The 15041-nt window shown below is 40.5% G+C and overlaps 1 protein-coding gene across 6 annotated transcripts in view; it reads left to right on the forward strand.

The window, feature by feature from the left end:
* Positions 1 to 15041, forward strand: part of FAT3 (FAT atypical cadherin 3) — a 682631-nt gene that overhangs the window by 32898 nt on the left and 634692 nt on the right. The window lies entirely within an intron of this gene.

Below are 15041 nucleotides of genomic sequence, written 5' to 3' on the forward strand. Positions count from 1 at the left end.
GGTTTATCAGACTTGGAGGTCTTAGTAAGTGAACTGAAGGCTTTCAATCCAGGCATGTCAGTAATTGCCATCGACCAAGTGTCTGTCACACCTGCCTGCTTTTCTTTCTTTTTCTCTTTACTTCATTACATATTGATTGACTTCTTGGGTTTTACAAGTTCATAAATCACCTTCTTTTTAGAAGCTTCTTGGCTTTTGTGTGTGTAGACTGAGAATACTGGGAAAGATTGATGCTTGAATCATAGTAACAAAGAACTTCATCTTCCCTTCAGCTTCATATGCAAGAGCAAAGCGTCCAAAGGCAATGTCATTCTGAGGAAACAGATTGAAAGACAGCACAAACACCTTATGAAAACGGCAGTGCTAGCAGCCGCCCTCCTGGGTCTGATGGGGGTGCTCGCCTTGCGTGCCTGGAAGCCATTGGGAGAGCTGGAGAGCCTTTATGGCCAAGTAGAGGGTTTAATATTAATTACAGAATGAGATGCCATTTTGGAAAATAACTGCAGATTTTATTACCTGAATACAAAGCCATAATTCTGGTATAAGACAGAACAGGTTTGAATCTGACTTGGGGGAGGGTACATTTTATATTACCTACAGAAGGAGAAGAGATGAGATGGCACCTGTATTCTCCTACGAACTACTGATTGAGTAAATCCTAGGAACTGGAGTTTGCTTTTATTGTAAAAGATTCATAATTCTCTGTTATGGATGTTTTTGATTCTGGTTTTATACTTGAATCCCAAGTCATGAATTTCTTAAGGAGCCAAAATGGTAAATATAGAAACTCTGAATGGATTTTTCCCTATTTGTAGCATCTAAATGTTTTTGATTTTAATATAAACCAATTATATGACATTCTAAAATCTTGCTTTATAGTTGGCTCTTAAAACATTCATTTCTTGCTGTTTATGAATATAAACTGGTACATGAATACTGAAGGGTAGTTTTCTTTTTATTTCCAAGCACTTTTGATTATAATATAAAACAATTATAGGGCACTTTTTACAGAAAGGCCTATGCATTTGTTCAATATTAATTACCACTGTCCTTTTAAATAACGAGTGAGTCTATTTTTTAGGTTGGTTGTTCGGTATTAGCAACAAAAATTTTGTATTCCAGGCAGTCTTTAACAGCTGATTTAATCTGGAGATATTTGGTCATTCCTTTCTGAATTAATTTAATTTCTGACAGCCAGTTTAATACATCAAAAGGGAAAAAGAAAGCAAAACTGCATTTGAGGAGGTCTGTAATTAATAGAGCTGACTTCTGAAGAATGGTTAAACCTCACATGTGAGAAGTGGCTTATACTGAAGGCAGAGTGCTTTGAAAGAGGAAAACGGCCGAGGTTTGAGAAGGTGGTCTCTGAACCAATTTCCACTTTAGTGATTCAGAACCATTGCTTTTGTTTTCCCTGTGAGGATGAGGCAGGAGGAGGACGAGATGCGTTCTGGGAATAGCTGTCACTTCTTAATGGAGTTCGCAAACATCGTTTATAGGCATAAGTGTGTCTTTTGCACCATTTTAGTAAAATGACATTCATTCTCACAATGTTGCTACAGAAAATCAAATCAACAAAGTGATGTGATAAAGATAGCCATGTTTACTGTGGATCAAATTCTTCTGTGCATGTGGTGTTTTCTTGAGACAGTTTTAGTAAATAAACATTTAGAGAAATTCCCTTTAAAGCAGAATAAAATTTCAAGCAATTCAGTGGTGATACACATGACTATTATTTAAAAGCTGGCTATGTGCAGATACTATGCTAAATACTACCCAGACAGGATCCTGTAAGTCTTGTCACCTCTGAGGTAGGTGGGTGTCCATCTTTCTGAAGGAGGTTTTGCACTCCTTGATGGCTCCACACAAAAGTGGTGGAGCTAAGCATGTTGGAGACTGATATATATAACTGTGGCATATATCATGTTCTATTAGCTGAATGCATCCATTTGTCTTAATTTCTTTAGGAACAATTAGAATGTAACATTTAGACAAAAAATGAAGTGTTTAATTCATAAAAATAATTGAAAATAAATTGTCCAAATGAAATCACCTCATAATTTTTTTATACCAGATTTTTTCCCATATCCTGGTTTCCTTATCTTCTATAGTAATCTGTTCATAGAATTCAAGTTGATGTTGGTATCAGTGGTAGTAGAACTCTAAATTTAAAAATAAAAATTCTGGGAAGAGACTCAATTATATTTCATATTTATGAGTGACTTTTTGAATTACTTCATTGAATAAATGAGAAATTAGTTTGCCCACATTGTACCAGACTTTAAGCCTTCTAGAATACAAGACAGATAAGGTCTCTCATGAAGATTTTATATATATATATATGTATATATATTGTGTATATATTTAGAAAATACAAATAAATAAAGGTGATCTAATTTACTTTCATCCCCTATTTTGAATTACCCATGCTTCATAAACTTCCTAGAAAGAGCATACGCTAAAACTGCTGTTGGTTTATTTGGAAAACTACATCTTCTGTGTTGGGTTGATGAGATTGAAAGTTGCACACAAATAACCTCTAGGTTACTCTTTAGAGATGTTGAGGTTAACTGGGGTTCGGTTTCCAATAGTTACTAATACATGATTAGTAAGGCTCAAGGGGCCTTTAGCAGGTCCAAGTGTGTCAAGAACTCAGAAGCCAGTTGGGCAGGTGGTACGGCTACAGAGACGCCAGGGATTAAGAACAACACAACTGAGAGAAATGGAGTGCCAGAGAAGGGGATACAGGAAGCAGTTTAGTAGCTTCTGACTTAGAGATGAGAACATGGAGATCCTAATTAGCATGATTCCATCAGTATGTATTGTATCTGTGTGTAGAAATACTATACTCCAGTAATGAGTGCACACTTAGTACACTAAAATCAAAAATGATAAAAAGATTTTTTAAAAATATTTATTTGAAAGAGTTACACAGAAGAGAGGCCGTGAGATGTCTTCCATATGATGGTTCACTCCCCAATAGGCCCCAACGGCCAGAGTGTGCCGATCCGAAGCCAGGAGCTTCTTTCAGTCTCTCAGGTGGCTGCAGGGGCCCAAGGACTCAGTCCATCACCTACTGCTTTCCCAAGCCATAACAGAGAGCTGGATGGGAAGTGGAGAAGCTGGGTCACTAACCGGAGCTCATATGGGATGCTGGCACTTCAGGCCAGGATGTTAACCTGCTGTGCCACAGCGCCAGCCCGAAATGATAAAAGGATTCTAGCAGCTTTACCTGACTCCAGACTTCTGCATAATACTTGGAATGGAAAACTTTTCTACTCCGCTGTGTGTCTGATCTAGGCAGGGTTAGTGAAATGGAGCCAGATGAGTGAAGCCCTTTAGGCTCAATTGTCTTTTGTCTGTGACCATCTCACAACACTAAACAACTGTATTTCTCCAAAATGGCATGCTTAAACAGCTGCAAAGCAAGAGCTGTAGCTTCCAGACTTTCTCTGAAATCCTCTCACATGTAGGAGAGAACAATATTTCTATAAATCACATCAGCAGAGAACCTCAGATAATTTACTTGGCTGAAAAGCCCTACACTGGAATGGAGTACCCTTTCCTTCCCTTCCCAGAGCCATAGCCTGTCCACCTCTCTGATGATGCTAACAATTATGAGCCAGAGGGAAAGGCATTTCCTAACCTGTGGTTCTTAGACCTAGTTTTGCATAAGAATCAAGGGAACTCTTAAAGACAGATTCCCAGGTTCCAGTAACTTTGACCACTTAACATGGCAAAGAATAATCAGTAAGTTCAGGTAAACTTTCCTCCACTAGCAATGAGACAAATTATTTCTCTATGAACTCCCATCAGCAAAAGTACTGGGAAGTCTAATTGCACCAGCCCCCACGCCTTCCTGCTTTGTACAAGTTTCCCCCGGGGATTGACTGTCACACTGAGGCCATGAAAGAATGCTGGATGCACCCCTGCTCCTTGTCATTCTTGCCAGGCTTGCTTTGGACCTGAAACAGGGTTTTCCTCGGTCACTCACCTCTCTCCCATTGCCCACAGGCAGCCCTTCAGGGTACCTTTTCTTTGCTTTGGGAGGCTTAGTCAGGGCCCTCACAAGTTTGCAAAAGAATTTTTTAAAAATTTTGTTATTCAAGTTTCATGTATTTTATATATACAGATTTACACACATAGTGATACTTCCCACCCTACCTCACACTCACACTCCAACCCTTCCTCTTTCTCCTCCTCCCATTCCCACTCTTGATTTTTACGGAGATCTTTTTTTAGTTTACTTAATGATCATAGAGTTAACTCTAAGAGTTGAACAAATAGTACAAAGGAAAAAATCATTCCTCAATGGAAGAGACAAGGGCTATAAACAATCATCAAATCTCAAAATGTCCATTTCACTCAAAAACATTACATTTTAGATACTCTATTAGTTACCCAAGATCAGGGAAAACGTATGGTATCTTTTTTGGACTGGCTTATTTCACTTAGTATAATAGTTTCCAGTTGCGTCCACCTTCTTTCAATTTTTTTATACCTGGGTAGTACTCCATAGTGTATATATAAAGATTTTTTTGTTTAATCCAGTCAACAGCTGATGGATGTTAGGGTTGATTCCATATCTTACCTTTTGTGAATTGAGCTGCAGTGAACATGGGGGTACAGATAACTCTTTCATATGCTGATTTCTTTTGGTCTGGGTAAATTCCCAGGAGTGGGATGGCTGGGTCATGGCAGGTCTATATTCCGATTTCTGAGGTATCTCCATACTGTCTTCCACAGTGGTTGCACCAGTTTACATTTCCACTAACAGTGAATTAGGGTACCTTTTTCCACACCATCCTTGCCAGACACCCTTGCCAGCATTCGTTGTTTTGATTTCTCTGAGAGCCATTCTAACCTGAGAAAGGTGAAACCTCCGTATGGTTTTGATTTGCATTTCCCTGGTGGCTAGTGATCCTGAGCATTTTTTCAAGTGTTTGCTGGCCATTTGAATTTCCTCTCTTGACAAATGTCCAAGTCCTTCACCCATTTCTTTATTGGATTGTTTTGTTGTTCAATTTCTTGAGCCGATTATAGACTCAGAGTTATTAACCCTTTATCAGTTGCATAGTTTGCAAGGAATTTTGTTGCAATGCTGAAGCCAATTCACCTTCCCTGTTGCTGAGTGGAACTGGGCAATACCTGTGTATCCACTTGGAGTGAACCAAGTCCAGCACCCAGTGAGGCCTCCCCTTCTCCCTCACCTCTTGGGGGAAGAGGGGCTTCTCCTTCCTTTCTTTCCTGTGCACTGTGGATGTGGTTCCTCCTGTTGGGGGTGCTATTTTCAGTTGATGTGTCCTCCCCTTGGTGTATTTAAACATGGCATGGAAAACACTAGCTTTCTAGTTGTCAGCATTATCCTTTGTTCCTAATATCATTTGCTTTCTTCTTTGGTTTCTGCTCAGTTTTTCCTCCATGGACTGGGGCTTGGATTTGCCAAGGTCACTTCAGACATATTTATTGGCCCTGTGGTAAGGAAACCGACTGGAAAGCTTATGGATAACTATTCAGTACTTTGGATTTATAGAGTGCCTTTCTTCACAGTAACTCAGTTTTCCTTTAATGTGAAATAATACTATTCGTAGTCAGAATTGTAACCATGATTTAGCAATGTATTTTCTCTGTAGTATTTTTTAAAAGGCAACCTTGAAGAAAGGCAGCCTCTGTTAGAAGTTTGTTGACTACAGAAATGTCCAAGGTAGATCATCCAGGATGAAAGCAGAATCTGCTAGGAGAAAGGGGCTCAGTGCTTCAGTCTTCCAGCAAAAGATTTCCACTGTTTCACTTTTGATGAATTCCAGACTTAGAAAACGACATTGTAGATTCTGGGATTTAATTCACTTGTTTTCAGATACCTGAACTAATTCAAACAAGTTACCGGAAGTTCTTTAAACCTTTATAGTGATGGTACCTGACCTATACATGGAAATACTCCCTGGAAGCTCTAAACTCAAAAGTTCCCTGGTTGCTTGGAAAGGGAGTTTCACACTCTGATTTAAGAATTTTTTATTCCCTTATTTTCATTTTTGAAAGACCAAAAGAAATCTTCCATCTGCTGTTTCACTGCCAAAATGCCCTCAATGGCCAGGGCTCAGCCGTGCTGAAGCTAGGAGCCCATAACCCAGTCTGAGCCTCCAAGGTGGGTGGCAGGGACCCAGGTACTTGATCCACCATTAGCTGCTGCTCAGGGCATGCATTAATAGGAACCTGGGTTGAAAGTGGAGGCACTAGGACTCAAACCAGTCTCTGTTAAGGGATGCAAGTGTCCCAAGCAACATCTTAACCACTGCATCAAGTGCCTGCTCCAGGAGTTTCTATGTTATTCTCTGTCCTTTCTACCTAGTATGCTGAACTTCTTGCTGGGAGATGGTGGAAGCAAAATACAAACCATCAACTCTGCCTTCTCTCTGTCATTAAATGATACAGCCTCTTCCACACCAAGGGCTTTTTCTCATCTAAATATGGACTTTGAAACAAGATGAAAGAAATGCTGACATCCTGAGTAATCTTGCAAGAGGATCCAAGATCTTTAATTAATCAGAGATAAGTTTTATTTACTAGACTGTTTAAATCTTTCTAAAATGCATTAATATAGAGTTTTAAGAACAAAGTAAAGGAAAAGTTTCGAATCATTTAAGACCATACTGAATGCAAATAATTACCCTATCCACTGAGCATTTGGGAACTTTAGATGTTGTTTATGAAAACTTGCAAATCAAAGGCAGGAAGGGATCCTCCATAAATTCCGAGGTAATATCAGATGCTAAGCTAGAAGGTAGAGAAGCAATTGAGATTTTAGGGCTGGGGAAAGCATTTATTTACACATTACCATATTGGATCTTTGTAGGTTCTCTTCTAACACCTAGGAACCAGAGGAAGTCAGAGAGATTGGGAAGACTGGCATTGGGAAACACAGTCGGAAGCCATCTTGTATTATTTTTCAAAACTCATCAGCAATTTCCTGAACAGTCCACTGGGCAGGAATTGGACGTCCAGGTTTTATAGAAACAAATACAGTGGCCACTTTGCTTTTGTAGATGCTATTGCTGAAGTTAACCAAGTCCCCATCCCTGACACCAAATGTCTCTGTTCCCCTATTCTCCAGCCTGGTTCGGGTGCCTCTGCTTTGTCCGTACACAGACCTCTTCATGGAATTGTCACGTTTGTCCTGGTTTTATTTAATTGCTTACATACTTATTAATTTTAGTTTTAAAAATTATATGTAGTTATTTTAATTTTTATATTTAGGGCTTTCAAACATTTTCATTAGCACACAGACTTTTTTGGGCAGATAGAGCAGGTTTTCTTCATTATTGGACCATGCTTCCTAGTACAGTTCCCGCCATTTAGTAGGGGTTCAGTTTAAAAATGTGTATTGAACAAGTGAAAGAGAATTAATGTGTCACTCCAGAAAACAGACTTCTACATGGTTATCAGTGGAGAAAATCAAGGAAGCAGTCTAATGGAGTGGTTAGGAGCAGATTTGAGGACTGAGTCTAGCTATGCTACTCCTCAGCTGGTAGGATGTTGGGAATTCTAACTTCTCTGTACCCCAGTGTCCTTTTGCGAAAGAGGTGGCAGCAATAACACCTACCTAGCACTAGAATTTTTTTTTTTTAAATTATGTATTTATTTGTAAGAGCTGCAGAAAGAGAGGGGGATATCTTCCATTCACTGGTTCACTTCCCAGATGGCCACCATGGCACAATGGTCAGGACTGAGCTAGGCTGAAGCCAGGAGCTTCATTTGGGCCTCCAACATGGGTGTCAGGGCCCAAGTACTTGGGCCATCTGCTGCTGCTTTTCCCCCAGCCATTAGCAGGGAGCTGGATTGGAAGTGGAACAGTGGGGACAAAAACTGGTGCCTAAAATGCTGTCTCCACACCCCCCAACCCCACCCCATAGATCTTGTTGACTGTCAGATGGGATCTGACACATAGTGGTTGTTCCATATTTGAGGGGAAGGGTTTATATGGAAGAACTTGATCGACAATTAAGTAAGGGAAAAGCTGCACTGTCACTCATATTTCAAACTGTCACTAGTTAGTACCAGTGCTTTTGCTATGAGAAAGATGCCAGGAGGGGGTGAAACCACGTAAAGCATTCACTGTCCAAATAGCTGACATGTGGAGGTGATATCCCTCATTACAGAAAAAAAATAAGGAAAACTAGAATATTTAGTTTTGACGCAAAAATAACTTCTTGTGAAAACTGTTCTAAAAAGTGCAAAAAAGCTACCATTCTATCCAGATAAGAAATTTTGCAACTAAATGACACTGAGATTCTTCGAATGTTTGTTTCACTTCTTTTCCCTTCCACCATGAAAGGAGTTAGTATCCATCAGTTGGCAATAGAAATGCTGTTGGTCAGGTATGGAGTAGGGTATGGAGTTTCAGGCAGAAGTGAATATGTGGTGTAGACCACCTTATGAATTCACATTTCAGTTCCTTCAGCAACAGAGGAATTGCTGTAGGTTGAGAATTCAAGAACGTGAGTAGAAGACCAAAAGAAGAACTACACATCATTTGGCATGTGTGACTATGAACCTTTCCGAATCCAAGGTGCCCTGGTGGTTCTGTGAGGTATAATGGTGATTTAAAAGTTTGTGTTAACATTAGTCTTTGTCACGGAGTTAATTTGGGCCAGAGCATATTTTGGGTTAGGCATTTAATATATATTGTGTCAAGTTCATCACAATTCTATGGTTAAATATCCTTTGCTCATTTATGTCAAGAAATTATAGCTAACAAGTTGTGGAGGCAGGATGTGAACCCAGATCTGCCCTGATCCCAAGACTGTCTACTCTTGACCACACTTAGGCTGTAAATCATATAACCTGAGCCCTCAAGAAAGTTCGGATTCCTTGTAACACTATAACACTAGTCACAGGTCCTAGGGCAGTGGGCAAACTTTACTCCTCCCTCTTTCTGTTTTTTGTGTTTTGTGTTTAGAATTTCTAGCCTGATCTTGACAATTGCATTGATTTAGAAGAATTCCAGTTAAAACCTTCTTGTCCTGGCTCAGATGTTATCACTTCTTTTGAGAATGACAAAACGAGTAAAGTAAATGCCCGTGTGTTAAGACTTGTGGGAGAGCAGCTACCATCAGACTAACTCAGAAATGCCTGAAATACTGACGTGGTCTTTTCCATTTGTGCTTAGGATTGTCTTGCCCCCATGCAAAAAGCAGAGATCCTGATTTTAATGACTGTTTGCAGTTTCAGCTTGGGTCCTGTTATAAAGTTTACATTTAAAGCTTTACCGTGGTACCAGGTTCAGGCTAAATTTGAAAGTAGCTGTGGGGGAGAGGACTTTAACATTTCCCCAGGGAAGTGGACTGGAAAATTGCTGGAGAGTAAACTGTAGGGAACAATCTTGAATTGGTCTCTTGGGCTGGACATAATTACCTAATGGATTTTCCATCTCAAAATTTTAGGAAGGAAAAATTGCTTTAAAATAACAACAAAAAAGTGAAACTCACAACTTCTTTTTTTTTCTCTTTAGGATTATAAACTCAAGCCCTTTCATTGATCTTTTGAAGAATGAGAGTGTCCTGGGGTAGGGACAAGCAAAGGGAAGGCACGTGGAAGAGAAGATGAGATGCATTGTGGTTAAGGCGGGTGTGTGCCGTAGCAGTTAAGACAGGATGCCATTATCTATTTTGGAGGGCCTGGGATTAGGTCCCAGCTTTGGTCCTGATTCCAGCTTCCTCTCATGCATATCCTGGGAGGCAGAAGCAGAAGATGGCTCAAGGAATCAGGCCACAGCCATCCAAGTGGGAGACTAGATTGAATTCCCAGCCCTCAGCTTTGGCCTGAGTCAGGCTGTTGCAGTCATTTGGGTAATCAACCAATGGATAGGAACTCTGTCATTCATTCATTCATTCTCTCTCCCCACCTCCCCCTCTCTCCCGTGTGTGTGTGTGTGTGTGTGTGTGTGTGTGTTTCTGCCTCTTGAATTGATAAGTAAATAAACAAGCTAAAGTTGTATGATTAAAAACACAAACAGAAATTATGTAGCTCTGTTTCCCTCCTCTAAATCATTAGCAATTGCTGAAATTCAGCTCCTTTTAAGATTATTTGGGTGCAGCTGGAACTGTATTTTAATGAGCAGTATAACCTAATTAAGATTGAACATTTTATTTTTCCATGGGCTCTGAAGGTATTTGTTGAGTGGCTTAGCTGTTTGCATACCAGGATTTCCCAAAGAGGCCCATTATGCAATCAGTTTTCACCCAGAACACCCACATCCATATTCTCCCTCTTGCTTAGAAGGCTTTGGGACTACAAACATTAAACCCAGTTCTCCCCAACCCCCTGGCTATATCCCAGTGCACTTCATATTTAAGTGTGATGTGTGATTATTCATGATTCCTCAGGAATGGCAAAACCTCTACTTGTTCTACCTCTGTTTTATGATTGGCTGATGTGTGTCAGGCCATGCTTGGCCTTGGGAATGAATATGTAGAGGTATTCAGCCTCTATCACCCCAAATACATTGATCTAGAGTAATAAGAGCAAGTGCTTGCTATATATCTGACATGTACAGTTGGTACACATGTGAGGGAGGCACTGGCACATTGCTTTCTTGAGGGGTGGAAGTCTTAAAGGAGAAACAAATACCAGGCATAGAGTGGTAAGAGCTCTAAGGGATCAAAGTGCTATGACATTCAGCCTTGAGGGATCATGGGAGAGACGGGAGAGGCCCTGAATTAGCTGCCGAGAAGGGATGTTCCCAGTGAGTACAGAAGCACAGGGCAGTTCCAGGGCTGGGGAGCACAGGGTTCCTGGCAGAGGACTGTTCCTGGCTTCAATTGATTGGAGTTTGGGTTGTGTAGAGGATGTTAGTGAGAGAGAACATTGAAACCAGCTTGTTTGGGTTGTCAGGCTTCCCTGAAGAGAACTGGAAAAGTCTTTTAGCATTCACTGTGAGAACCTGGGTAAGGATGGAGTTACATGGAGGCTGCCTGGATAGGAGGGACATGAGAACTGGGGCAGGTGAGTTAGGATGAGTGTTAAAAATAGGTGGACCTTGGGGCTGGCACTGTGGCACAGCAGGTTAACTCCCTGGTCTGAAGTTCTGGCATCCCATATGGGTGCCAGTGCTAGTCCTGGCTGCTCCTCTTCCCATCCAGCTCTCTTCTATGGCCTGGGAAAGCAGTAGAAGATGGCCCAAGTCCTTGGGCTCCTGCACCCATGTGGGAGACCCAGAAGAGGCTCCTGGCTTCGGATCGGCACAGCTCTGGCCATTGGGGCCAACTGGGGAGTGAACGATTGGGTGGAAGACCCCCTTTTCTCTCTCTCTCTCTCTCTCTCTCTCTCTCTCTCTCTCTCTCTGCCTCTCCTCTCTCTGTGTAACTCTGACTTTCAAAAAAAAAACCTTTTTTTTATTTTTAAAAAAACAGGTGGACCTCAAGCAAGGGGAATGGATAGGAGGACCTGAGACAAGGGTCATTCTACAGTGTGAATGTGGAGAATGAGTACCAACATTTTAACCACTGATTCAATGTTGTAGGAAAAGACAAAGGATTAGAAGTTGGATGGAAACAAGAAAGAGAGTCATGTCAGAAGAGAGAAAAGTGGTTGGGACACGCATATGAGGGGGGTGTTGCTGGGAAAGAAAAGAGCTGTGGCCAGGATGGCTCTCCTTCTGTTTCAGATCTGACATTTCTTACCAATAACTGTGAATAAGTTGCTTTATTTTCCCGTGATTCATTATTGCAAATGCTAGTTGTAGGAGAGAGAGAAAATAGTTCAAGAAGGTCTGGGAATCTAAGAACAGGAAATTTCAGTATGGAAATCTTCTGACCTTTGTCCTGCTGCATAGGACTTAAGACACTTGACATTCAAAGAGGAAAATCATAATTTAAATGAATAGCAGAAGGACATGTTAATTAGTTGGTGAAGATGCAGAAGACTCTCCTTACCCACTTAAGGTGGAAATAATTTGGGGCAGCACCTACACTGGCCATGATTATGATTAAAGCTAATTGTGCAATGGGTATTACATAGGAAGTGGGTTGAAATGGGTATTACATAGGAAGTGGGTAGACCACACCGATGGACTTTTAGAGATTCCAAACAAGAGAAGAAACCATACCTTCAGGTTCCTGTTTTACCTTGCTACTTAGTAAATGTCCCAAGAAGAATCCAGCTGTAGAGGGACTGGCACTCAGAACTCAGCCCTGCAGAAAGAACTGAAATCCTTGTCCACAACTAAAGTCTTGCAAATAATCATACGGCTTCTAAGTTACTTGAAATGTTGGCTTGAAGTGAATTGAAAATGAACCCAATCTGCTCCCAAAAACCAATGGATGGAACATTCCTAAATGCTGAAGGGAGCCTAAATGATTTCCCCAGCTTTCAGAGGAGGAGGTTTTCCACCTGCCTTCATTGCCTCTTCCTTATTGGTGTTTTTCCAGTGGGGGTGGAGAGCAGAGATGTGGCTGATGTCTGTAAGATGGGACTTGAGTTTACCCTGAAGTCTTCTAAGGATTACACAGTTTTATTTACCAGGGTGAGGATCTGTTACATCCTGAGCAGCTGCTATTTTTGAGGCAGGAAAATGAAGCTGAGGAGCTTTGTACAGCTGTCATGCAGAATTCTAAGCAGTCATTTGATAAAACCTGTCAGCGTGACCTGGTTTTTTGGGTAGATGCTGCCTTTGGCTGTAGCCTCTTCCTTCTTAGCCCTCTTTTTCATCACTTTTGTTTTTGTTTCCTCTTCAAAATGTTCCAGATTTAGCAGCTTAGAAGTCGTGTTGGGTTGTGTGTGTGTGCATACACGTGTGCATGCTTTAAGAGTATTTGGGTACCTGAACGCAGATACTCATTTGTCTTCCAGCAGTCATGTTAATTAAAAAAAAAAAACCCAGACACTGGAAATTTTATCCTACAGGGAAAAGAGGAGAAATCCTTACCAGCTTTCTTATTTGTTTATAAGAGTGGTAGGGCATGAAATTGGAACAGATGGTATAAAAATAGCTAGACTTATCTCCTTTAAGTGCATTTTGCTAACAATTTCTGTAAATCCTTATGAATTCCACATACAATGGTTCTTTAAGGAACTTTAAGGCCCTGTGTGTAAATGTGTCAGTGGAACAAGCCCTCATCCAGGTAGGTTGTAGGAAATGGGCCATGAACTAATTCAGGATCCATGATCTAGACCAGGAAGCTAATTTTCTCCATTGTAAAGTTAATACATCACCTAGTCTCTTGTCTATCTTGAAGTTGAGACAGTGTCGTAATCATCTTTGGCTATACTTGAAGGGTGGGCTATATGTTGTAGATAACCTCTCTTTGGAAAGTTAAAAATTGACTTTAAAACATTCTTTAATAGACGAGTTGGTGCAGTTTTGAGAATTGCAAGCTGTGACTGTGTGAACCAACATATAGGACATCAGATAGTCAGCTAAATAACTTAAGTAGTGGGTATCCTATTCACTTTTTTCTGCAGATACTAAATAGTATGAATAGCTGGGAAAAATTATTATATCATTATCTGTGGGTAGTGTGTTGATAATTTATTATGGGGAAGAGTGACTGAAAAAGAAAGCTGTATCATTATTCATATTTAAAAAATACTGTGACAGGATACCACTTCAGATGAGTGTTGTTCCCATAAATCCCAATTCCTGTACTCTGGGGAATTTTGAAAAGTGTATTTTGTTGCAAAGTTATTTTAATTTCCTCATGGAAGCAATTTTAGAATATGAGGAGGAATTTAAGTAAGAAAGCCATTTAATTTGTTCATAAGCTTAAGTGGAAGGTATATATATCTATACCCAGGGTAAAGATATCTTAAAACAGCTCTTCCCCAACTTACAGCCTCAGACTAGAATGTATAGCTGATGTGTATTGTCTGCTGATTGCATGAATTAAAATTCAATTCTTTGTTAGGATTAAAAGGGTCTCATGCTCAGAAGGATTGGAATTATTCTCTAAGGTAATACATCTTATAAACAGTGCTTAAATTTTATGTTGCACTGTATTTTTGCCTTTTGACTTTTATTTATAGAATTTATGCTAAAAAATCTTAACGTGTGACATTTTAGCTCAGAACTACAAATTGGATCCAGTTTAGGATAGCATTTAGTCTGAGTCTTGTAAATCCAAAGCTTTGTATTTTTCCAACCCTGGGTAGCTGTGTACCTTATATGTTAAAATACTTGATTTTTTTTTTCAAAAAATTTCTTGGGGTCAGCACAGTAGCTCACTTGGTTAATCCTTCGCCTGTGGTGCCGGCATCCCATATGGTTGCCGGATTCTAGTCCTGGTTGCTCCTCTTCCAGTCCAGCTCTCTGCTGTGGCCCAGGTGGGCAGTAGAGGATGGCCCAAGGGCTTGGGCCCCTGCACCAGCATGGGAGACCAGAAAGAGGCACCTGGCTCCTGGCTTCGGATTGACGCAGCGCCGGCCATGGCGGCCATTTGAAGGGTGAACCAACGGAAAGAAGACCTTTCTCTCTCTCTGTCCATAACTCTGCCTGTCAACCTGTCAAATAAAAAATTTCTTTTTAAAATTCTAATGGTGCTACAACTAAGAGTTATGTGCAATATGGTCGAAACTCCAAACAAACTCCAAACAAGTAGTTTCGTGGCCTGCCCATGTTATCTGGATAAGGGACTGTCATTCATTTCATTATTTTTAAAGATTCCTTAAATTCATGCCTTCTGATTAATTATACATTTATATCAATCCTATCCTCATTTAAATCTATCCTCTTCCACTTGCATTCCGGGTTGCCTTATGTCTGTATTGTTTGTTTTCAATATGCATTTACTTCTCTGCTTTCAAATGCTTAGATCTCAAAAAAATGGAGTCAGGCATTCTTTTGCTTCCATGTGATGTAAAAAAAAGCTTTCGTAAAGGCAGCCGTGTTACATTAGCTTGGGCTTACCACAGCAGCGTCTGAAGAGATGGAATAGTGGTGAGCACCTCCTAAGAAGTAACACTTAGTCGGAAATCCTGTTGACTAGCTCAGGAAATAGCAGACCTCTTCAGCTGCCCTTGATCAGTGATGGCTGCCTGTCTGGGGCGTT

The sequence above is a fragment of the Oryctolagus cuniculus genome, chromosome 1 (genome assembly GCF_964237555.1).
Source record: "Oryctolagus cuniculus chromosome 1, mOryCun1.1, whole genome shotgun sequence".
NCBI classification, from domain to species: Eukaryota; Metazoa; Chordata; class Mammalia; order Lagomorpha; family Leporidae; genus Oryctolagus; species Oryctolagus cuniculus.